The sequence below is a fragment of the Parasteatoda tepidariorum genome, chromosome 5 (genome assembly GCF_982258835.1).
Source record: "Parasteatoda tepidariorum strain Cologne lab strain chromosome 5, Ptep-v5.0, whole genome shotgun sequence".
NCBI classification, from domain to species: Eukaryota; Metazoa; Arthropoda; class Arachnida; order Araneae; family Theridiidae; genus Parasteatoda; species Parasteatoda tepidariorum.
The window spans coordinates 61,292,839-61,320,595 of NC_141759.1; the positions used below are offsets into that span (position 1 = coordinate 61,292,839).

Here is a 27,757-nt window from a genome sequence, read left to right on the forward strand (position 1 = left end):
ATGTCACTTCAGTTCATTTTGACTCTGCGACAATTTGGAATCTTCTAAGAGGATGTTCAACAAGTGGAAAAATTGAATTGGAATTTTTCCCCGCGTTCCTCCGGCAATCAGGACTGATGTATGTGCAGGGGATACTTAACGAAATCATAAAAGGGATCCCCTCTTCCGAAATTGGGTAGATAAGATGAAACAGTCCTCATAAAAGCCAATATCGTGACGTCAGACAGGCTGGTACATCTAAGGAAGCGTTTAATACAACAAAAATTTAGTTTTATGTTCCCTAAACAACTGAATTAATCAATAATATAGAGCGGTTCATTAAAGCCAAAATTATATATAATTTGCAATTTTCTATTTGCTAACTGATATTTTTCCAATTGTTAAATAGGTCTTTGAAAATAATATTTACTACTTTTAATAATATTTTCTACTTTTGAATCAACAATTTTTAAACTAGGAAAATGTTTTGCTAGTTAAAACCTTTTGAAATGAAAATAAAAATAATACGTCGCAGAATTTACGACTTTTGAAGTGAATAAATTCTGTGTAAATTAACAGCTTTTGACTCTGTGAAAAGTTAGCTTGTTATTTGGAAAAATCTGAATTGAAAGTAAATAAAAGAAACGGGTTAAAATAGACTACGTTAGTTCGTATTGGATGACTGTATAATGAAAATAAAAATAATATGTTGCAGAATTTACGACTTTTGAAGTGAATAAATTCGGTGTAAATTAACAGCTTTTGACTCGGTGAAAAGTTAGTACTCGTGCTTGTTCTTTGGAAAAATCTGAATTAAAAGTAAATAAAATAAACGGGTTAAAATAGACAACGTTAGTTCGTATTGGATGACTGTTTGTACTTTTTTTTAATACGGATTTCAAAGTTATATAGAAATTAATGATAAAAATTTTTAAAACTTGCTGTTACAAATTTCTATTTTAGAAAAATTGTGTTTTGAAAAAATATAAAGATGCATATGCATTATTAAAACAGTATAGTGTTTGAAAAAACAAAAACAAAAATTAATAATAATATATATTAAAAATTGACTTTTCGACTTTTCCTATAACAATTTTGAATTTAACTTCCGTGCCAGAAAATATGCTCAGGCTATTAAGCCCTAGTTATTTAAATAATATGCGTCAAAAACTCGAAATGGTACAGTTACAAAATGTCAGGCAAAAATGCGAAAGATTAAATTATCAAAAGCTTACTTTTTATTTTGTTTAAAATTATTTTCATGATGTTCGAGATGTTCGAAATAAGAGAATAACGAAATGAAAAGATTGAACAAACTATGTTCATGAATTTTATGATTATAAAAGATATATTCCGTGATTTTTTTCTGCTGTTAAAAGTTACAGTATTGCAGAAGTTAACCAAAGAAAGTGCCTTCATAAGATCACGTGGAATCGAATAGTTCTGATCCAATTCAAAACGTAGAGATGATTTCCTACCATAACAGTTGTAAGATACTATTTAAAAATAGCTGTTACGACCAATCAACTGTTACAAAATAACAAGCTGTTAAAAAAAAAACAGCATAATTATCAGAAAGATAAATTAAGCGGAAATGTTTTAGAAATTATGTGGCAAAGATGCAGCAATTTTTTTTTTTTAAATTTTGCGGACTAGTTGCGAATGAACTTGAAAATAACTACAGAAAAAAAAATCGCTTCCTATTTTCATCTTTGTTTCAATTACAATTTTTCAATTATTTCAACAAAACTATTTACTAGAGTACGTTATGTCCATGTTCAACATCACAGCATTCATTAAAAATTTTGTAGTGAAGAGAAGTTAGTCTGAAATTAGTCGAGTTAGAAGAAAAGGAAGTTAGTTGAAAAGGAAGGTCAAGTTTCATCGGAAGAAAACTGTAATAACTAGTTTATTAGGTAAATGAAGACATTTTGTTGCAAAATAAAAAATATGCGAACATTCAACGATTCTGCGAATAATTGTAAATTAAGCAGTTTTGCGATACTTTCGCATGTTTTCATAATTTGTAGAGGTCCCTAAGTATCAAGTATTTCATATGTATGTTTGAACTATTTATATCACGCAGTGGAAAAAAAAACAAGATAAATAGCACTTAATAAATTAAGAATTACAACTGAAAGAAGATATTTTGTTTCTACCCGAATCTTCATAAAAAAGCGTAACATTTGACAACTGAATGCGTTGAATTAAGAATTTTTTTATTATTTCCCAAGTAGTTTATCATGTTACGAGCATATTTAGTTAAATACTTAGTACTTTCGAAGTTTTTTTTATTCTCTAAAAATAATTTCAGCACTTAACCAGTTACGCGGATAAAATGCGTTAATTTTTATTTTAAAAAATTTGATAAATTATAACTTCCTTAAATTATAACTTCGTTAAATTATATTCGTTAAATTATAACTTCTTTACACAAAAAGGGAAATATTCTTACAGATTGTGGCTTTGACAGTTTTAACACAATAAATATGTGAGCAATTTAACACATTTGGTTATCTTAACTTTGAAACATAATAACTCGAACCAAGTCTCCCTCGACAACAAAAAAAAAATCGTAGAAAAGTGAAAACGTGAGACAACTTTCCATGATAAGAAGCGACAATATTTAAACCCTAAAATGTGAGATGAAGTTTGCTTAGAGAAAGTTTACCGCCAAGCTGAGCAAACTTCTGCTAAATGCAAACCCATCAACTCCCCTTCAAGTCTGTTGGTCGACGGAGTTACGACTTCTCTGGATTTTGTTTACAAATCTGCAGACCTGCGACGCTGATATCTGGTGTTGAGAAGAAAATGTTATTGTCAGATAAATCTTCGCCATTTCTTCATTTTTCATGACCCTGAGAAAACTAGATTTGTATGTACTGTTCTGATTTAGGTGTTCAATTAACTAAGAGGTCTTGACGTGCATCGCTGACGGTTCTTATATCTAAATTGCAATTAATGCTGCCTTTTCAGAGCTTATCTTACGCTCAGAAAAAAAAAGAACATGGTCGAAAAACGTTTTAGTAGAATTGAGGTTACAAATCAAGACTATTTGCTGTATCTTCTGCTTGAAACATGATACCGATGCTTTCTCAACAGTAATTAGTATAAAAGCTTTTAAAATGAAAAAGAGGATGGTTGTCATTATCTTAAAATGCTTTAAATATACGATAACAATTGTGTTGAAATAATTTTTGCAATAACAAAATTGTGTTACAAAACGTTTGAGAGAACTCGTTAAATATATAAAAGCACGATATACAGAACTGCTTTAAATATACGACAACAATTATGTTGAAATAATTTCTGCAATAACAAAATTATTGTGTTACAAAACGTTTGAGAGAACTCGTCAAATATATAAAAGCACGATATGCAGAACTGCTTTAAATATACGATAACAATTGTGTTGAAATAATTTTTGCAATAACAAAATTATTGTGTTACAAAACGTTTGAGAGAACTCGTCAAATATATAAAAGCACGATATGCAGAACTGCTTTAAATATACGATAACAATTGTGTTGAAATAATTTTTGCAATAACAAAATTATTGTGTTACAAAACGTTTGAGAGAACTCGTCAAATATATGAAAGCACGACATGCAGAACTGCTAAGATAGAAGTATAAGCCTTCAACAATATTTATAGCTATAGTGAAACAAAAACTAAGTAATTGTTTTGCTAGATTTTTCCGCTTCCAAGAACATCAGAACATGCTTTTTAAGTCCTTTATATTTACTTTCTATTTATTTAAATCTCTTGGTAATTAAAATAATTTAAACTCTAATACAGTAGTTTCCAAAAAGGAGTTCCGTGGAACCCTAGGGTTCCGAGAGTTAGAATATTTTTCAATCAGTAATAATTATATTTACATCCAGTCTATAATCTATAATTTCTTTAATATTTTGGTTGTTTACGCGAAATTATTTATCTATTGATAATGAATAAAAAGCTTCAAAATTTAAAAAGAGCATTTTTTTTGTAACAATGCACTTAATATGTTTTGAAAAAAATGTGTGTACATTAAAAATCCCATAAGTATTTCTCACCAAGCTTTTCAATTCAAAATAAAATAACTAAAATAAAGATAAAAGAGTTAAATTTCTATACTCAACTTTTATGACAATTCTTTTTTAAAACCGTAATTCAGCTAATATATATCATTTTCAGTAAATATATGCACTTATAACAAATTCCGAATTTAAAATATTTCATTCTTCACGTTAAATAGTTTCAAAATAATTAGTATTATTTTCTTTTCTTTGCATAACCATAACTGCTCATGAACCTTTTTTCTCATAATGCCGGAGTTCCGCCAAAAGAGGCGTGATCATTTAGTGTGATCATGATCGTGATCATTAAAGAAACTGGGAACCTCTGCTCTAATATTGAAGCTTAAATCAAGTTACTATTTCAAGTAATTAAGGAAAATGTCTACATGAAAACACGCACCGAAAAAAAAATTCAGCTACAAAAACAGTTACCAAAAAATACTACCTTCAAGTTAAAACTTCAAGATTGATGGGAAAAGGCCCATAAGTGGTCCAATTAAATCAAGCAAAAAAATGTATCTACAAAAACAGTTAACAAAAAATACTACCTTGAAGTTAAAACTTCAAGATTGATGGGAAAAGGTCCATAGTGGATTGATGGGAAAAGGTCCAATAAAGGCCCAATAAAATCGAGAAAAATAAATATATTTTAACCCTTTGTATAAATTAAAAAATTTTATACCTTAATAATTAGTTACCACAATATTTTAAGAGTTTTTAAAACTAGCTAAAAGCATTTTGTGTCAATAAATTACTGCGTACGAATTTTAAAAACACATAAAAGTACTATTTTAAATAATTCACAGATTATATTAGTTCTAACAGCGTTTTAGAATATTCTGAGTACAACCGGTTAAGTTAATAGTATCTCCTAAATAGGTTTTCAATTTCAAGAATTTAATCGTGCCTGGCTGATAATGTTAAAAAAATTTACTGCTACAATCTGGAATAATTTATTAAATGCAAACCAAATTGAGGAGAATAAAAATTTTAAATCATTTCGTATCTACTAAGTAAATTTGAAAGTCAGAAAAATTAAGAACTTCATTCAGAATTGCTGCGACCACTCACCTGGAAAAAAAAAATTTTAAGAGTTAACCAAATTGAGAAAATAAAGATACGCAATTAAGTAAAATATTTATATTTTATTTTTATTCATCAAAACACATAACCTCTGATTTGTATTGAAGTAACTCATTTCAAAATGCAAACGTTTCTGGAAAAAAAAATTAACAATGGTCTGTATTTTTTTATAAATATAAAAATAAATAATTGCTTAATGAATAAATTACGATAAATACCGCCATAACTCAACCTTTTAGAATTTATTATCAGTCTCTTTCATCATGGCGAAGAAAAAATTGAGGAAAAAAGTGAAAAAATGAAAATAACACCGTGTGTTAGCTCTCTCATATGTCTTCCCACACTTTATGCTTAATCAAGAGTTTGTGTTTGTTTATGAAAGAGGAAGATAATTTTCTTCATCATAGCCAACGCGAGAGAATAAGCTCTCAGTGTATGTTTCGGCTTTTGTTTTTGATTAAATGGTTGACTCTTGAAAGCTTAAAGACAAATTGTGTCTTCACAATGCCGGCACATTTCTCTGAAGTTTGCTGACTCGCCAAAAAGAAGTGTGAAAAATAATCCACATTGGTTTAACTCAAAAAAACTTAAAAAGAGAGTTTTGTCTTCGTTTCAGAAAAAAAAAGTTCAAAACGTTTGATGTATAAAATACTGTTTTTAAATGGCCCTCCATTACTGTATTTTAATGTCTCATTTTCTCACCGAAATAAAGAAAAAGATTAATAGTTTAATAAAAATTAATAGTTATATAAAATAAAGATTAATAGTTTAATAATATTTTATACTTACTTTCTAACATTAAATGAAACTACCATATCATTTTTTTATACATCTTTGAATGGGTTTACCATTTCAAGGGTTGTAGTTATCCTACTACCTTAAGCTGTACCGATTACTTTTGAAAAAATTTTAATAGTTTTAATCTTTTGAACAACGCGGTTCTTAATCAACTACTTGAGGTCTCCCTGGTCAAACTTAGTATGTAGCAAAGAGGTAGAAGGTTCGAATCTCGCTCTTACCCTGGATGTATCTTCATGCTGTCCTTCTCTGTTTTGTGCTATCTGTCTTTCTGTTTGACAAAGGTTTATAAGGGTTAATTGAACACACAAGCTTGCTAATGAATGCTGTACCAATAATTTTATTTTGACAGTACAAATCAACTACTTTTAATTTTAAAAAATGTAAAGAGAAAGCCAATGTGGAATGCATAAGTGCACCGAAGCTAAATTCAATGATATACTCCAATTTGACATACTACCAGAAGACATCAGAATGTGTCCAACAGCAGCCTACCTCTGTAGTGATGCATCTCTCTCCAATAAACAGAAAAAGTAAAAACCTCACTTACGTATATCGTGGCAAGAGGCCTCTTTTTAACTCCATTTGCCACTGAATAATTGAATTCCACTAAATAACACTATAACGTTAGAAGTCCATGGCACACGTAAAACAAATTACTATAATTTTATATACACACATAAAACTAATTAATATAATTTAAAGTATTATACACCCATAAAATGAATTGCTATAATTTAAAATATTATGCACAAGTAAAACGAATTATTATAATTAATATACGCACATTATACTCCAATTTGACATATTACCAGAAGACATCAGAATGTGTCCAACAGCAGCCTACCTCTGTAGTGATGCATCTCTCTCCAATAAACAGAAAAAGTAAAAACCTCACTTACGTATATCGTGGCAAGAGGCCTCTTTTTAACTCCATTTGCCACTGAATAATTGAATTCCACTAAATAACACTATAACGTTAGAAGTCCATGGCACACGTAAAACAAATTACTATAATTTTATATACACACATAAAACTAATTAATATAATTTAAAGTATTATACACCCATAAAATGAATTGCTATAATTTAAAATATTATGCACAAGTAAAACGAATTATTATAATTAATATACGCACATTATACTCCAATTTGACATATTACCAGAAGACATCAGAATGTGTCCAACAGCAGCCTACCTCTGTAGTGATGCATCTCTCTCCAATAAACAGAAAAAGTAAAAACCTCACTTACGTATATCGTGGCAAGAGGCCTCTTTTTAACTCCATTTGCCACTGAATAATTGAATTCCACTAAATAACACTATAACGTTAGAAGTCCATGGCACACGTAAAACAAATTACTATAATTTTATATACACACATAAAACTAATTAATATAATTTAAAGTATTATACACCCATAAAATGAATTGCTATAATTTAAAATATTATGCACAAGTAAAACGAATTATTATAATTAATATACGCACATTATACTCCAATTTGACATATTACCAGAAGACATCAGAATGTGTCCAACAGCAGCCTACCTCTGTAGTGATGCATCTCTCTCCAATAAACAGAAAAAGTAAAAACCTCACTTACGTATATCGTGGCAAGAGGCCTCTTTTTAACTCCATTTGCCACTGAATAATTGAATTCCACTAAATAACACTATAACGTTAGAAGTCCATGGCACACGTAAAACAAATTACTATAATTTTATATACACACATAAAACTAATTAATATAATTTAAAGTATTATACACCCATAAAATGAATTGCTATAATTTAAAATATTATGCACAAGTAAAACGAATTATTATAATTAATATACGCACATTATACTCCAATTTGACATATTACCAGAAGACATCAGAATGTGTCCAACAGCAGCCTACCTCTGTAGTGATGCATCTCTCTCCAATAAACAGAAAAAGTAAAAACCTCACTTACGTATATCGTGGCAAGAGGCCTCTTTTTAACTCCATTTGCCACTGAATAATTGAATTCCACTAAATAACACTATAACGTTAGAAGTCCATGGCACACGTAAAACAAATTACTATAATTTTATATACACACATAAAACTAATTAATATAATTTAAAGTATTATACACCCATAAAATGAATTGCTATAATTTAAAATATTATGCACAAGTAAAACGAATTATTATAATTAATATACGCACATTATACTCCAATTTGACATATTACCAGAAGACATCAGAATGTGTCCAACAGCAGCCTACCTCTGTAGTGATGCATCTCTCTCCAATAAACAGAAAAAGTAAAAACCTCACTTACGTATATCGTGGCAAGAGGCCTCTTTTTAACTCCATTTGCCACTGAATAATTGAATTCCACTAAATAACACTATAACGTTAGAAGTCCATGGCACACGTAAAACAAATTACTATAATTTTATATACACACATAAAACTAATTAATATAATTTAAAGTATTATACACCCATAAAATGAATTGCTATAATTTAAAATATTATGCACAAGTAAAACGAATTATTATAATTAATATACGCACATTATACTCCAATTTGACATATTACCAGAAGACATCAGAATGTGTCCAACAGCAGCCTACCTCTGTAGTGATGCATCTCTCTCCAATAAACAGAAAAAGTAAAAACCTCACTTACGTATATCGTGGCAAGAGGCCTCTTTTTAACTCCATTTGCCACTGAATAATTGAATTCCACTAAATAACACTATAACGTTAGAAGTCCATGGCACACGTAAAACAAATTACTATAATTTTATATACACACATAAAACTAATTAATATAATTTAAAGTATTATACACCCATAAAATGAATTGCTATAATTTAAAATATTATGCACAAGTAAAACGAATTACTGTAATTAATATACGCACATTAAACTAACTAATATAATTTAAAATATTATACACGCGTACAGTTGTTTCCTTAATAGGCAATTTGCCCTATGATTAGTTTTTAAATTTTATGCCATTTGATTGCCTCAATATAAGGGTCTGTTGACCTGGAATGGCAATTTATATTTTAATTTGCTTCTAATATTGCTGGTGTTTTAAATTTAATTGTGCTTTTAATCCTTATTTTAGGGTCTGTTGACCTGGACTTTTCATGGCATACATGCCAGATATATACTAATTTTGTTCAAGAGTATTGTTCGCCCGCAAAGTTTACGGGCTGTTGCCATTTGACTTTTGTATCTAATGTATTTTATGCATTTTTTGTATTTTATGTTCTTTAATGTTTTTTTTACTTGGTTTTTAATAAACATTTACCCGTATGCCCTCAATTGGGGCAGGTCGGGGTAAATATTTTCATATACACGCGTACAGTGGCGTACGCAAGGGAGGGGTTTAGGGGTTTAAACACCCCCCTTGAGCTGAGACAAAATGGCAAAAATAAAAATTTTAGTTGAAATTATGCGAGCTATTATTTTTTAAGACCATATATTTTTATCTGCCTTATGCCTACTTTTTTTTCTCACGGTATTTCTCAGAATACTGAAAAAACATTTACTATAATAGGGTTGTACTTTTGAAACCAAATTCACGTGATACTGTTACGGACTGGTTCCTTTCTGTCCTACCAGTATAATTTTCGAGACTGGCTGTCATTCGCGAGGTCTTTACGCGATGATTCTGGAATCCTAGACGTTCTGTCGTCTTTGAGACAATTCGAGAATTTTGGAGATGCGGTGAAAAATTATATAAAAGGGGGAACGGAGTACAGAGGAGTTAGTTAGTCAGACTAAGAGTTATCTCTGCCGCTTGTCTTTCGGAGCTTGTCACTAAATCTGCTTTGATTTATCTCAACAAAAAGTTCATTCAATCGCCGAACCCGCCGTCGCCACTATTTCGACTAGTGAAGAAATCAGTAACAATACCATTGGAGATACTGTGCTCGTTGAAGTTATTCCTTCCAGCTCGAAACTTTGAGATCATAGCATAGCGGATATTTCTGTACCAATCCATATATATATATATATATATATATATATATATATATATATATATATATATATATATATATATATTTGCTATTCTTGGATCTTTAGGATGTCAAAACGCAAGAATTTAAAAAATTTTAATTATTTTGAGAAAAAACCGCGACCTGAAATTAGTGAAGTGACAGCATCTAGTACCAATGTAAGTTTTTCTGTTGTACAGAAATGTGATACTTCCGTTGAAGAAAACGTTTCTAGCATAACAAAATCTGATGAATGTGGAAGTGGCCCTCAAAGTGTTACTTCCCTTCCATATGACATTGGACTTTTTTTAGAAGATATTACATTATGTTCCTAAACTTAAAAAATCAAATCGAAATTTAACTAAACAATGCTGTCTAAATAAAAAGTCGAAATTGTCTTGCCGTCTAAATTAGGGAAATAATAGTGCTTTATTACAGACTCGAATTTCTTTTAATAGTTTCAGAAAATTATGAACACCCCCCCCCCTGAAAAAATTCTGCGTACGCCACTGCACGCGTAATATGAATTGCTATAATTTAAAATATTATACACTCATAAAACTAATTACTATAATTTAAAATATAATACTCGCTTAAAACTAATTACTATAATTTAAAATATTATTCACATGTAAAGCGAATTTCTATAATTTGAAATATTATGCACACATAAAACGAAATAATATAATTGAAAATATTATACACACATAAAACGAATTACTATAATTTAAAATATATACATGCAAAATGAATTACCATACTTTAAAATATTATACACGAGTAAAACTAATTTCTGTAATTTAAAATACAAAAGTGTAAAACGAATTACTATAATTTAAAATATTCACGAGTAAAGCGAATTACTTTAATTTAAAATATTATACATGCGTTAAACGAATTTCAGTGAAATTAAATTTGAGATTAACTCAGATATGTTTAATACAGTGGCCACAGCATCTTAAAATGAAAAAGGTGGTAAGAAAATTTAGTCATTTTTCATTTTTTTTTTTTTTTTTTTTTTTTGGGTGAAACAAAATTTATTTGATTACTTTCACATGTTTATTTTGGTGATCATATTCATTTTTAGTAATCATTGCTGAATCCTTTAGAGGAGTATTTTTTTCTAGTGTTGTTAAGATATTTTTGGGGTTGAGATTGATTCATAAAACGAAATACATTTAGCTTAAAATTAATTTGATTTTAAAAACCAGCTATTACAGTGAAAGTGGGTAAGATTTTCAAAATTTTACCTACTGCAAAGAATTGGTTATTTATTTGAAATTTTTGTGCTTATAAATAAATGAATTTATAAATTCCGTATTTACTACTACAAATAATTTCGATTATAAATTATCAACTGAGCTAACGCATAAGAGAAAATATCTCCCTAGTGTTAGTCTCTACTCTTGACCCTACGCAACCTTTACTGTTACAAACATTTATGTAAACAAAGCCCATCTTTATTTTTTTCTGAAATTATTAGTAGATGGAATCGTAAGTGGGAAAATAACTTCCCATCGACATTTAAGGAATAATGAATTTGGGGGAAGTATACTTCCCGTTGCTTTATAAAGGGTACAAATGTTAAAAAAAAGGTAACTAGAGCTTGAATATCTTATGAGATTAAAAGTTTATTTCGCTACATCTTCTTAAATTTCATTAAAAAAAACTACTACCACTGATATGACTTCCAGTTGCCGGTAAGGGTAATGCATTCTCAGGAAGCTAAGCACTATTCAAAATGATGTTATCGTTCATTTAACCACTTTTGTTCTTTTTTTAATTGCGCAATTAAAACACTACGAACTCAATTGATGTAAAACAAGTTTCTTTTATCTCTACTTAGGATATCTAATCATGATCAAATATAAGACAATCAGAAGAGCACTTATATTTATTTATCGCTGTGTAAATATTTTCATAATCATAAATCTTTTAACTTACCGATGTAAAATTCGACTGTATTTGCATCTAAGCCTGTAAGTAACATTAGTTAATAATAAAACAATCTTTGTTAAATTCCTAATATTTCATTCATTTACACACAATTTTTAATTTTTAAACGTTATTAGTAAACGTTAATGAGCAATGCAAATTAGTGATGGGAATATATTGTTTGTGCCAATTGGAAACTTGTGAACAAGAAATAAAAACCTGGCGTAATCTTTATTTCCTTACACACACAAAAGCAACATATAAACATCAAGGCTCGTTTTATTCAAATTCACTCTCTTTAAAACACTTTTCGATCATAATTCATAAATTTTTGCAATGTTAATCGCTTCATTTAAAGCATTCTCAGTTCAGCTCTTCATAAATTTTTGCAATGTCAATCGCTTCATTTAAAACTTTCTCAGTTCAGCTCTCATAAATTTTTTCAATGTAAATCGCTTAATTTAAAACCTTCTCAGTTCAGCTCTTCATAAATTTTTGCAATGTTAATCGCTTCATTTAAAACTTTCTCAGTTCAGCTCTTCATAAATTTTTTCAATGTTAACTGCTTCATTTAAAACTTTTTCACTGCAGCTCTTCATATGTTTTTACAATAAAAAAAAGGTTAACACGACAAAAAATAACATTAAATAAATATTTTTTATTTCGACTTCACATCACTGAAATATTTCCTGGTGAAAAATCAAATTGGAACTTAAAGATGATAAATAAAAATTGGAATTAGAATCCAGTTAGAATTAATAAGAATTTATGAAAATTACCTCAAAATATTTAACTGAAAAAATGTTTACAACCCCATAACTTGGAGGTCAGTCAAAAGTCATGTATGCTTCTGGAATGTTTTGGATTGCCCAGAAGAATATATTGTTTATATTATATAACAGTTTGCAATATTGCAAGTAATTTTATTGCAATTAAATACAACTTAACAGTTTGATATTTAGTTATTACGGTCAATTTTTTCACTTCATTTTTTAGTCCATCGTATCGAATAATGTCAATTTTTAAGTGCATCCTTTATAATGTATGACGCGAAGAAAAATCAATACTTTTGTCCCATTTTCCTTCTCCAAAAAAGGAAATAATGAGTAGCTGCAAATTCACGCAGAAAAAATACGTGCTATGTTTCACGATGGCGTGACGGCAAAATTAAAACAGAATAATTTGACTAAAGTATTTTGACCCAAAGTGGGAATGGGGCTAGAATTTATTTGGCATAAGGAATGATAGCATCACTGATTTACAGGGGGACGATAAAAATGTTTATACTTATTTTGTTTTTATTTCCATTTATTATCAGTCTTTTAACATAAGCGATTTCGAACACTAAACATTCAGCTCTATATCTTTGAAATCTCTCAAAAAACAAATAATTTCATAAAACTAACAGAAATACTTTTTTACAAGCTCCAATGAAAAATTACATTTTGCACTGGGGAACACACACTTAAGGGGGGACCCCCCCCCTGAATATTTCAAAAATTCGAAAATAAATTTATTGCATTTTTCGAATCTTTGTATCCTTCCTAATGTCTGTCTAAAATGATTTCTCAGTACCTAACTTCGTTTGGAAGTTATACCGGCAAATAGAGAGTCGTCGCTAAGCAGGTAGAAAGGCCCGTTCGGCCGGATTTGGAGGGGCGACATTCTTTTTGTGTCTCATCCATTCTGTTGACGGAGAAGATATATGGACCTGGAATTGCAGAATAAATGTTTGTCATTACTAATTTAATAATTTGCTAGATTAAACATAAGTCAAAACTTTAAACGCGTTTTTCTCAAAACGCTGTTTTTTGACCTGGCCTAACGCTTTTCTCATGATCTATACAACGAAATAAGCTGTTCTTTATTTTAAAAAAATATATTCTTTAGAAAGTAGCATAGGCTTTTTTTGATATTTTTATATTTCGATTTTATATTAGTATTTTAATGAATATTTTTTTAATGAAAAACTTAACTTTTTTTTTAAGTTACCGCCATTTTGGTAATTTTGCGAATATTAAAAATCCGCTATGTTACTTAGATAATATCTTTATGTTTCAGAAAATCTAAACAAAATCGTTTTCCTTTGTTTCAGAACTTCTAAATCCATGAGGCCAGTGAGGTGCTACTTTTTGATCACCAGCCACACACGGAGCTGCCACCAACTTATTTTTTATTATTTTGTAAAATAAAATTTTTTAAAATAGACTTAAATTGTAGATAAATAACATTAATAAAACAAGGAGTCTCTGTATTGTGTCTATTACTTAAAAAAATTTCAAGAAAAAACGTTAATATTTTACCATCTCAGGGTGGGGTCCCCCCTTAATTACACTGAGGAACATTTGTTTCCTGTTGCGTAAGAGTTTTTAAAGAAATCTTCGATACTTTCGCGTTGTTGATTTCCAATATGTAATCAATTTCGCTCTACAAGCTACGGTTTTTATGTAATTCAATAATATATTCTTAACTAGGAATCTCAAAATTCACTCAAGTGAATGCTAAGTATCCTTTGAATCCCGCTTTATATCATATATTACGCATTAGCGTTTACTGTTCATTTCTAAGGATAATCCTAACTCATAAAAATTATTTTCTCGAAATAAATTAAATTATTATTAAGTAATATTTTTCTTTTGCAGTTTATCACTAACCGCCAGGATCACACACACAAGCTTTCAGAGATTTGAGGGACCAACCATAAATTACGAAAGAAAACAGGTATTTTTGAACACCCTATGCCAGAAAACCAAGCAATAAGTTTGTAACTCGTATCGATTACTTTGATTGTCATTTGCAATGTTTGCATAAAATTTCGTTAATCTCACTCAAATGCTAATACATATATTTTATAAAAACTCTTTTTTTTTCTCTTTTTGCTATAACTTAACAAATATTCAGTAAAATTAAACGAAAAAAAATTGTTGCAGCAATCTAAAATTAATTACAAAATTATTGTTTTAAAATTTAAAAAGAATTGTTAAAAAATGCGCAAGATGGGAGAATTTAAAATAGTTCTTTTGTACAGCGCATGAGCGGAAAAAATATAAAATTATTTTTTCACAGTTTTTGTAGTGAATGTATTTAGCAACAAATGGAAAAAATCTGATTTAAATATCTTGTAAAAATTTTCAAGCAATTTTCTAAATAGTTTTTGTATTTTTAAAAAGAAACAGCAAAATAATCAGGAGATTTTCACAGATTTTATTATGTAGTATTGCAAATTATACTACCCTATGACTGGACTGCAAGATCTATAAACTTTACAGGAAGTCGAAATTCGAACATTATCTTAAACACTATTGTAAATTAATTTTAACAGAACTTTTTTTGTGAACCATTTTTTTCGCTGTGAAACTTTTTTCTGTATGACCCACTCGAAAATGTTCTCGTAATTAATATAACTTTTTTTTAAATTCAAGTTGAAATTTAACTATGGACAATGATTTTTATGGAATTTGAAATTTGAGCACAATTTTTAGCCCGAAATTTTACAATAGCAAAATTGTTTTTGAATATATGGGGGAAAATATATAGAAATTTACCAGTCTAAAATGATTTTTATTTGTCGTGAAATTTTTTTTAAATATTTTCTTACTTTACCATAGTTTTGTGTTGATTTTTTAATATAATTTTTAATTTTCACTTACCTAGGTATATTTTTACCCTTTGACGGTTATGAACGAGTTCAGCTCGCAATCGAATCGTGCCTCATAATGCGCGCAAACGAGTTCCGCTGGGGAGCAAGATTTTGACCGTAATGGTTAGTAACGAGCACTACTCGCGTAGTGAAATTTTTCCCCAATGCGCGCTGACGAGCTGAGCTCGTTCGCCATTATTATTCTGCATTGACTATGTTAAAAACGAAAAGTACGTAAAAACTGTTATTTATGTTCTACGAATACTTTAAGAAATTTTTAAAACGCGTAAGGCGAGCTATCTACCGCATCCAGAGATGCCAACTTGTACCGCTTTGTAAAATAGTATTTCCTAGTGATAGCGAAAGTCAAGTTACTTTCAGTTTAGTATTTTTTCTTTTAAGTAATTTTTTCACCACTTAATATCAAAAACTATAAGTAACATATAAAATGCAACGTTAAAGCAACCATCTACTGGTTACTCTATTAAAAAGTAGGCGTAACTGTCCTTCTCCAACGAAATTTACTACATAATTTGCTACCACTTTATTATAACAATTCCAGAAGACGGAGAAGTTGGCATCGCCAGAGAAGGGTGACATTTTTGGAAGAACGGCGGTGGAAAACAGCTGCCACTTTCGACTACTGTTTGCACGTAATACTGCGCGTATTAATGAAACGAAAACTGCTCATTTCCCTGACCGTCAAAGGGTTAAAAAAACCTAGACAGACCCCAGATATATATATATATATATAAATATATATATAAATATATATACAGGGTGTCTCAGTTAAGCGTTTCAGAACTTCTAAGAGGGGTAGGAGGTATCCTGACGACTCGAAATCATATAGCAATGTGGGGTCGGAAATGCTTTCCTGAAGCGGTGACGTACACAGAAGCACCATAAAGAAAGGAGACCGTAAGTGAAAAATCGCTATAATAATACATTGAAAAAATTATATGGCCTCCTCGGTCACCCGACCTATCATGTTTTGACTTCTGGTGTCAAATGAAAATACTGGTTTATGACACCCCTGTTGATAATGCTGGTTGCAAGAATCGCAGTAGCTGCCTGCGAGATATGCCTGGAGTATTGCAGAATGTTCAAATGTCCATGCGCCGGAGATGTGAGGTGTACATTGTAGCCGGGGGCAGAAACTTCGAACACTTACTTTGGCCCATGTACCATATAATTTTTTCAATGTGTTATTATAGCGATTTTTCACTTACGGTCTCTTTTCTTTATGGTGCGTCTGTGTACGTCACCGCTTCAGGAAAGCATTTCCGACCCCACATTGCTATATGATTTCGAGTCGTCAGGATGCCCCCTACCCCTCTTAGAAGTTCTGAAACGCTTAACTGAGACACCCTGTATATATATATATATATATATATATATATATATATATATATATATATATATATATATATATATATATATATATATATATATATATATATATATATATATATATATATATATATATATATATATATAATAACAGGGCAACAACCCCGTTATTTTGGTAATGTTTTTAATTTACATTTGTAGAAATAATAAGCCGATAGACTTTAACAGGCTTTATTTACTGGAATATGGTGTAAACAGAAGTCTCGCCCACTCTCCCAGCTGGAGGGGGGTGGACTAATATCAAGACAGTAGAGGCGAAGGTTATGTTGGCAACATCGTACAACAAAAGGCATGCGAAAACAATCGCTCCCGCATTAAATACTAACACAAAATGAGGTAAAAAGGCTCAGTCCAGAGATGCTCCTGTCACTTTCTCCTGTCAGCAAATATATATTTTAAAGTGGTAGTTTATCAATTGTGATTCTTGGTTTAATAAATTCAATCTTGTAGATTTTTATCCACCACTATTTTTAAGTAATTCGTAGGATTATACAATTCACCACTTTCTAATAATTATGTCATGCTATACTTTCTAAAATCAAGCAAAAGTAGTAAAATATTTGCAAAATTTACTTAGAATTTATTTACCGTTTTGTTTTTAATTATTTTGGCTTGTCCGGAGCAGTTGGCAACTCTGTCAGTCTTGTATTCTTACGCATTAAGGAAAATCATTTATTGCTTCCTAATATGGAAGTGAAGGAGGAACAGATTCTAAAAATAACTCCTCCTTTGAAATATAAATCTAATTATAATTCAATGGTATGTTTTCAGCATCGAAGTCCCTATATAGAATATATCTACACCTATTCTTTACCAAAGACATTTCATGAAAACGAAAGAGTTAGTTTTAATGGTTTTATTAATACAAAAGTATTTATAATTTTTGTATTTATTTGTATTTTGTATATATATATATATATATATATATATATATATATATATATATATATATATATATATATATATATATATATATATATATATATATATATATATATATATATATATAGTTTCAAATAAATAAAAACCAAAAAAAATTCTTATAAATAATAAAAGACCCTAAGCAAAAAGAAAATATGCTGTTACACATATTTAATTTCACGTCTACATATTTTAAAATGAAGAGTCACTTGATCATCATCATCCGATATATTAAAAAAAATAGTAAAATAAACGATTAAGCAAAGGAAAAATTCACGTGTCACTCTTGCCCTTTCGCCCATGCCTTCGCCTAGACGACGTTTCATTTTTCCGATTAACAAGGTTGCTTTATCAAGGTCGACGCGATGCTATTTTGTATTATCTCTAATTATGTTCTGTAACTAATAAATAAATGTTGTTTTCTTATCAATCGCCAAAAAACTTCCTTTTTTTCGAATGTAAGTATATTTCCCTCACTAAGTCAATTTTATTCAATCTAATACTTCTATATGAAATGTTTTATGCTCTCAAACATCATTTCTCCGCTGCAGAAAATGTATTTATAGTTAACAAATAGTTTCAAATACACTATTTTTTATTGTGTATTCCTTCGAAGTGTTTTAATTTTTTAAAAAATGTATTACAAATATTTTAACTAAAAGAAAAGTTAAGTAGAAAACGCGATTTTGATTCAGAAAAAAAAATTAAGACTTTTTGCATTACTACCTGATTAAAAAATTTCATTCGATTCAAAAATACATAAAAAGGAAATAACAGTCGACGTGTTTTAAGCCCTTCAAAAATAGGCACCAATTTTCAAGACTTGCCAGACGTGAATGAAAAGAAACAAAAGCGATTTGAATTATAAAACGTAAGGTTGTCAACGAAAGATGAAAAAGTAAGGATGAAAAACAAAACTTTTAAAGACCACAGTAGCCGAGTGGAAAAAAAAGATGGAAATCAAGACAAAAAAGGCCACACTCTCCAAGAGGGACAAATTAATCCACATGCTGTGGAGAGATGGTGTTTATAAGGTTTTATAATTTCCACTCAAATCACATCAGTTCATCTTGATACCCAAGAATATTGTTTTTTGCATATGAATGCTGAATTCATTGTTAACGACATTAGATTCTCACCAACTCTCCATAGCGCATGGAAATGCATTTTATAATAATTTGTCTCTTTCAGCCACTCTGGTTTTTCTTGTCCTATTTATAATCTGATTTTCTCACTCGGTAACAGTGGTTTTTTTAATTTTGTTTCTCATTTTTCAATTTTTCGTTGGCAACCTTAAGCTTTATATTTCAAATCACTTTTGTTTCTTCTCATTCCAGTCCGACAAGTCTTTAAAATAGGCACCTATTTTTGCAGCGCTTAAAACATGTCGACTGTTATTTACCTTTTATGTATTTTAGAAGCGAATGAAGTTTTTAATCGGATAATATCATACCGATTCAGTATCTTGGGATTACTTATTTAATACATTGTACGCTAGTTTAAGTAAATTTATTAATCAATACATACTGACTTCAATGCATTACATAAAACGAATTGAAACAAACAAATAATTAAGATCTTTTTTTCTGTATAAATTTCGTAATAAATTGTTGTGTCAATTAAAACAATATTTTCCTTTAAAAAAATAGAATTTTGAAATAATTCGTGCAAGATGCTATTTCTATTTTTTATTTCAACTATAAAAAAAATTATAATCGAAAAATTAATTTTTTAAAAAAAGATATGGCGTATTGAAATAAAGAAATTTTTGGAATATAAATATATTAACAGCTTAAACTTGCTTAGTTTATATTTAATGTGAAAAATTAAGTGCTAAAATCACAATGCTGAAGAGTTAAATTTACACATTTAAAAAATTATTTCAGTGCTGTTTACAAAAAGTTTAAATTTGGAGAATCTCAAGCCAATTTGGAAAGTCTCAATTGAAGAATTCATCAACTTACTCCAACGAAAACCTACTCAAAAAGTTTCTCCTACCCGCATTATTAGGGCTCATAAAATTATGCTGATATCGAGGAGTATTTTAGTTGAAATAGAGAATTCTTATAGTTACTTCAACGAAGAAATAGTTTCTCCAATGCTTTATAAAGGCTCATAAAAATTTGCAGAAATTGAAATTCTTAATGATTTTCATCTTGATGTAACAATCTTGCTCAGTTGGTGAATTCTTATAGTTACTCTGATGAAAAATTTGTAACTCCAAGAGTTACTCTAACGTACATTATTAAGGCTCATAAAACTAAACTGTAATTGAAAGCTATTCATTATTTTCAACTAGATGTAATCATCTTGCTCAATTGACGCACTATTAAAGTTACTCCAAAGAAGAATTCGTTTCTGCAAAAGGTATTTCGATGCTGAATTATTAAAGCTCATAAAACAATAAGCAGAAATCGATGGCTATTCAGTGATTTTAATTTAGCGTTTCCTTAAAAAATTTAATTATATTTCTTTTTAATATTAAAATTATTTACCCATTTTAAAGCCCAGACATTTCTTTACAGAAAGATATAAATCCTTTAAAATTTAAGCTTTATGTCGGTTAATGCACTCCAACTGTGGCTTATTGTTTTAAAAGCGCCGTATAAATCCTTGAAAAAAATTGTAAACGGAAAAAAAACTAACATTTCATTTAATTCAACATCTAATTTTAATCTTTGTTTGTTTCCTCAATTTATTGAATTAACACTTTATTTAAGGGGTGACGCTTTAACCTTAACCTTACAATTTAGGCTGTGATGCATCACGCTGCCCGTTGACACATCTGCACCTCCCCTTGTTAAGAGAAACTTCAGATTCATAGTTAGTCTAGAAAAAAACAGTATAAAAAGAATAAGAGAGAAAGAAAAAAAAGCATGAATCGAGCGAAACGGCTTCTCCAATAGTAAGCATGCATCAACAACGCCCTCTACTGTCAAAAGACATTCAGCGAAGACAGTTTTCATAGCTTTTGCACATCGTTTTCAATAAACTGTTGCTAAAACACGCGGCGGGCTCTTTCGAACATTGAGGGATGCAGCGATGCGTGTTTCGTAAAAACAAAAATTATTTCCGTGTGGCACCGGTTCTTGTTTCTGTTTGACGGATTGGAAAGTAAACAGCACTCAAAAGGAAACATCATAAATTATTTTAGCGCTTTGAAATTATTATTTTTTCTTTGGATGACAAAAGGTATTTATATTTTATGTCTTAACTGAAGTTTTAATTAATAGTATTTTAATACCTATCATTTTTTGAGAAATATAACTTCAGCAGTTTTATTAATTACTGTACGATTTTTTATTGTTTCTGTGTTGAAAAATATCGATGAGTTTTAATCAAGTCCATAAATATTGACAGTAATATTTTCTCTTTAATAAAAAAAAATGTAATTCATCGTGGAACTGACATTAAAGTTATTGTTAATGCATTGAATTTCATTAATTTAAGCTTTTTTTTCATGATTTTAAATATTGTAACTAATTCAAATTGTATTACTTAAATCAATTTAATTTAAATGTTGAAAATTTATTTTGAATTCGCTAATTTGTTTTTAAAAAAATATGTTCTATTTAGATCAATACTAGTATTTTTTAATTTGAATAATAAGTTTATTTAATAGTTGAATCATGGTTCAATGATTGAATTGAATTTCAATATTTATTTTGAATTCCAGCAATTTATTGATTGTCACAATTTTATCTCAAGTGGTACAATAGAGAACAATTACAATTATATAAACAGCTTTTATTCTGATTCAGTTTTATCGTTATTTAAAACAAAAATTTAACTAAACAAATAATCTATTTAATTTTATTATTTCATATCTGGGGCTTTTATCATTATAACACCATAATATAAAACCCCAATAATGCATCACCATATCGTTTCAGAGTTATAATAAAAGTTTCTGTTGATTATATGTCATCCTATGAATAAAAATAAAGGTAATTAATAATTGCTTTTTAATATAACACGATTTCGGTAATGATCACAACTAGTTAGTTTTAACTAATCAATTAATAAAATACTGAACCATGCTTTATTTAATTGAATAAATTCAATCACTAACTACACAAATAGCAAATAAGTATTTATTTCAAAACCTTTCAGTGCTATCGGTATTCATTTATTTCAATTTCAATAAATATGAAATGAAATTGTATCATATAGAGAGAAATGTTCCCTTAAGTTATTAACAAAGTTGTTATTAACAAAGTGAAACCCCTGTTATTAACAAAGTTTTATGTAATTATTTTGTAAAATTTTATAAATGAATTTTTATTAAAATGACTGAAATCCTTTAAAAAAATCTGTTGCATTTCATTCATCTTCTCTTGATTCATTAATAAGTAATTATTTTCAATCATGATATAATAATTAATATTAAATATTATCTAAAAGAGAATTCGAGCCAGTTATAAAATGTTTAATACTTACGTAAGTGTAATGCGTAAATAGAACGTAAGAATAAGTACGTATGAAAAGCTTAATTAAGACATCTTTTAAAGGAAATAATCAATAAAAATGTATTTTGACTCATGCTTTCATTGCTAAATTTTCTATTTAAGGAAAATTACTGCAATATTCGAATGTTCAAAGAGGAAAGAAATTAACTCCTCATTAATACAATAGTCATTTGACCTTACATTTTTTTTTCTTAGCATTTAGAAAAAGCATTTCTTGTTACATCAGATATTGATTTAGGATGACCGATACGTGGAAAATTGAAAGACAGGCCGGTTGATGATCGATTATTATCTGAAAAGTTTATTCTTGATAACAAAAGCCTCAAATAGGAATGTTTTGTAACAATTTTATTTAATATTGCATTGGAAAAATTATTCTAAATTTACTCTTATCTACTAGCAACGGATAATCGTGCACTATTAGAATTTATATTCTCAAATTATGGAAAAATAATCGGCAGTAGTCTGTCTATCTAATTTACCGTAAAATTTACAGTAAGAAACGATTTTCTCTGCTGCGTTTTGAAGCGTTAACAACTAGTATGGGTACAAAATAATACAGTTTCTTTAATCATTTACAACTAGCATGGTTTCAAAACCGCAAAAACTTAATTTAACTAGGCATTGGAGATAGTTTAAGCAACTTTACGGTGCTGCCATATATGCATGAATGTGAGTATCGTATTCTAATAGTCCAGGTTCACAAATTGGGGAGTGCTGGAAACTGGAAATTCTTCATGAATGAAAGAAATATTCTGGTGCCATATCTGGGAATCGAACACCCGTTCTGTCGGTCATGAGACTGACAGATTAACCCTCTACGCTATAATATGTACCCTTTTGCAAGGAACTAAGTGGCTTCATTAGATGAGTCTAGTTGAAGCGATAAAATTCCTGTTGTTTAACCATATTAGGTGAAAGCGATTGCTAAACATTTTATAACAGTTAACAGTTTGAATGGTGATTTATTTATGGTTATTTGACTGTTTCGTTTGAATGTGGTAAACTAACAGTCAAAGAAGTTGTTACTTAACCATTTTTTACGAGAAATTTCTAACAGTGTGCTCGTCTGATATCATTATTATATTTGAATAATTAAACAGATAATCATTAAATTTTAAGTATGATTAATTACTTTACTTACCTTCAGTTTTTTTTCTATTTAAGATGCATTGAGGGCTAAGTTTCTTCGACTTATCATCAAAATGTATGAATCAATCAAAATACATCAATCAGAATTAGCCCATCAAATACAACAAATGCGTTTTGGAGTGTAAAACATGTTTTTATAAAATTCGAGATTTTTTTTTTTACCATACTTTTCGCTTACGTTTACTTATGACTCAAATAAACACCTGCTCTCATATGACAATTTGCAGGTGTTTATAAAGCGTGTTACCCAAACTTTTTAATTTATATTTTTATACCAGCTGATTTAAGATACATCTCCAACATGAGAATTTCATCATCTCCTGACGAGAATTAACATAAGCTTGCATGCCTCACTAAACAAGCTTTTTCATCCACGTTTCCTGGTTAAACTTTACAAAAATTATGAAATTCGTTTTGATTTGTCTAATTCTAAACGACTTTTTAAACCAAAAAAATCCTAAAATCTCTTTATCTTTTTAAAGCATACAATACAGGCTCCCTACATGTATTAACATATATAAAAGGTGGTCTCGTCAGTTTAAAGCAATTTTACTTTTAGCCCATTTCCAAACAAAATAAAGAATATTTAAAAAGAGAAGGAAAAAAACAATTTTCAAATGTAATGATAAAATTGGGACATAGAGCCTAAAATCATGTCAATTTGCATCCCACAATTACTTTAATAAAAATGCGTAACTTGAAAAATTATTCCGTTTTTTACACTTTTTGTAAAAAAAAAAAAAAGTTTTGAATCAAAAATGTAAATAAATTTTTTCGAAAATTTTAATGTCTATTTTTTTGTTTAGTCATGAAAGAATGATTATCAACCACTGAAAGTTTCATCATTGTAATCTAGGGTTCGATCTTTAAAATATACGTACTGATTAGGTGAAGTTCGGCTTTTAATAACAATATAAATTTTTGTTAGCAAATATAATCTTCATTTTTAAACACACATAAAACTTTAGTAGAAATACTTATGGTATAATGTTATTTACGTCATTGGGATTTTGCAAATTTAATCATAATTAAAAATTAAATTTTATTGTATGTATAATAACATTTTATTTAAAAAATTAAAGATATTCGGCCGAAGAAACGAATATTGTTAAAAAAATAGATTTTTCTATTATCTATTAGTACACTTAGAGAGAAAAAAAATATGGTCAAAACTACCAGAATGTGACAAAATTTACAGTGTTTTTGGCTCTATGGGAACACCGAAAAGGAATTTTGCAAATTTAATCATAATTAAAAATTAAATTTAATTATATGCATAATAACATTTTATTAAAAAAATTAAAGATATTAGGTTGAAGAAACGAAAAAATGATTTTTCTATTATCTAATAGTACACTGAGAAAAAAATATGGTCAAAATTACCAGAATATATCAAAATTTACTGTGTTTTTGGCTCTATGGGGACACCAAAAAGCTCGGTAATTAATCTAATAAAATTAAAAATAAAATATAGTTTTATAATATGTAATTACATTTGGTAAATGTAGTAATATTTGTTAATTTTATCATAATACTTTAGCTTCAGAGCATGGCATAAAAACCATTTATTCTGTTAAATTTACTTTTCAGTAATGTATTTTTTTATAAATAATGAAAATCAGAATTTCCTATAAACCGTTACCATCTGAAAGAAAATATTATCAAAAAAAATGGTTTAAATATCGTTTTATTACCAGAAATAAGTTTTTTTTTAAGGAAATGTCATTGCCCTTTAGTAAGATAGTTTTACTTGACATTTTTTCTCCATGCAAGATGTAAGCTTTTGTTTGTCTATCTATTATTAAGTCAGCTGATTACTAGCTATTATTAAGTGATGAATATTAAGTTATTGGTCACTGAGGACAATACCATTCGGGCGTGAAGAGGACATCTTAAACTGATATCGTTTAGTGAATGTAATATAACGTTAGTAAAAAGAAGTGGTCCGAATCACCTGAAAATATTATGTATTTTTATAAACATGATTTTATAATGATTATTAATAATGATACATGATTATTAGCATGACAGCCCTAGATTCTATTTTTTTAATACAATAAAATATTAAGTAATAAATACATTATTTTAATTATCTGTAAATTACGTTAAATTCGTCTAGTTTAAACATAAAATTAAACACATTTAACTACGCATAATTCTTAATCAATTTAAAGTTTGATTACATTTTTTTATAAGGGAAGTTAATTTTACAGTTTTAGTATCGTCATTCATATCTGTATACAGGTAAACAACTTCCAATAATTTGCTTCACACATTATTATGTACGTGTAAAAAAGTTATTCCATTCATCAGAAACGATACAAACACTTTTATTTCTTTTAACGTACGTTATCCTAGTTATTTATTTAACTTTTATATTCCACTTTTCTCGTAGTCTCAGCAGTTACTTCCCAGTTCATTTACCGAACATTAAAGACAATATTACGCTTCGAGCTTCACGTACGTTTTGTTTTTTGGCAAGGAACAATGTGGTCTGGACAAACGCCAATTTGGCAGACTTAAAAAACTACGAATTCAACCACATGGGATTAAATAAGTCACTTGAGCATTCTTTATTCTTGTTTTTAACGGGTCAGTTTCTTTGAAAGTTGGAAGTAATTTTGTCAGAAAAATTGCTATACATTTGCTGTATTATGTGTTTCGCACCATGAAGCAACTCGAACTCAACGGAATAAATGTTTTATTTGCTTTAAGTTTACTTTTTGAAGAAGAATTAATCATTTATTTAAAAAAAATTTCTTTCTTAATTTAAAAAAAACGCGAATTTTTTAGCAATTAATGTTTTGTTTTAGAAAATTAAAAGCAATATTTATGTGATAGGATTTATTTTTTCTTTTTGAAAATTAATCACTAAAAAACTCAAACCAGACTTTTATTACAATAATGTGAAAAGTGCAACTATAAAATCAAAGGAAATTTCAATGGTTCGTTTAAATGGAATGGGTATTTTAAGTCATGGAAGTTTTAAAAAAAAAATAATTAATGCTCATAGATTAAAATGAGTTTCTTTATTCAGTTTTTAACTTCTTCTATTGTCGACAGCTTTGTTTTGCTTTTATAACAAGCATTACTGTAACAAACATAAGCTGCAACGTTTTCAATAAATATATGAGCACGCAGATAAGCGTTAAACAAAAACTAAATCCATAAAAATGTGCTAAAAATATTTAAAAAGAATTTCAATAACTAAAAATTAATTAGTTTCTTTTATCAGAGAATTAAAAACCTTAACCTTGCAAAACTTTAATCATTTAAAAAATTTTAAATCTTGTGTTACATGCAGTCTGTAAATTTTTAATTATAAGTATTGCAAATATTAATTGATAAAAAATTTCATTCGTTTCAAAAATATATGTATTGGGAATTAAAAGTTAACATGTTTCACTCAAAAATAATCTCTCATTTTCAAGACTTGTCAGACGTGAATAAAACGATACAAAAGTGATTTGAAAAATGAAATATAACGTTGCCAACGAAAAGTGGAAAAATATAGATGAGAAACAAAACTAAAAAACTAGCTTTTAATCAAGTTATATCTTACTCTTTCCGTTTCTTGGATTTATTCAATCAGTATTGTAAATGTTTGTTTTAGTAACATCATTCATAAATTTTAAATCAAAATATTTTAAAAGAATTTCAGTTAGTAAAAATTAGTTGATTTTTCAGAGAATTAAAAACTTTAATTATTAAAAAAAAAAAAAAATTTCTTTTACTAGTCGTAATCTCTAAATTCTATAATAGTTTTGAATATTTTTATTTTAATAACGAAGCTTATGCATTTTTGTTTCAGTAACGAAGTTTTTAAATTTTTGTTTTAGCAACAAAATTTTTAGATCAGTGTTCGCTTAATTCGTTTATGTTTTTTCTCTACTATGTTACGTTTTTAATGTTTTTTTCTCTACTTTGAATATGTATTGAAGTTCAAGGTCGAACAATGTAAGGGGAACTAAGATAAGGGGATTGGGTAGAAAGAGGTAAAGTAGGAAAAAAAAATGCTAAAGAATGTTGAATCCGGTTCTGCAATAATCCTATCTGTCACGGATTCTCAAAGTGAAGGTCATGTCTTGCGTACCTGTGTGAAGAGAAAGCTCCGAGACAAGAATGGGATGGTTTTTTTTAACACGTCTTTTATGGTCATGAAATAAATTTGAGCTGTCGTTCCGATTGCAAAACTGATTCATATGTGTGATTTTTATGTTCGAACTCATTTGTTCTTCCGACGCATAAGCTATTAAATAAAAGCATTTCAAATTTTTAAAGACAGGGATCCTTTTCCCGTATAGATACAAAAGCGTATCGTTGAGC

At 28.7% G+C, this 27,757-nt stretch overlaps 1 protein-coding gene across 1 annotated transcript in view; it reads left to right on the forward strand.

Moving 5' to 3' along the window:
* Positions 1–20,730: 20,730 nt before the first annotated feature.
* LOC107445148 (solute carrier organic anion transporter family member 4A1) overlaps positions 20,731–27,757 on the forward strand; it is a 68,833-nt gene continuing 61,806 nt past the window's right edge. Inside the window, exon 1 of the mRNA XM_043049954.3 lies at positions 20,731–21,002. The gene's annotated coding sequence lies outside the window, so the exon portion shown is untranslated. The remainder of the gene's footprint in view (positions 21,003–27,757) is intronic.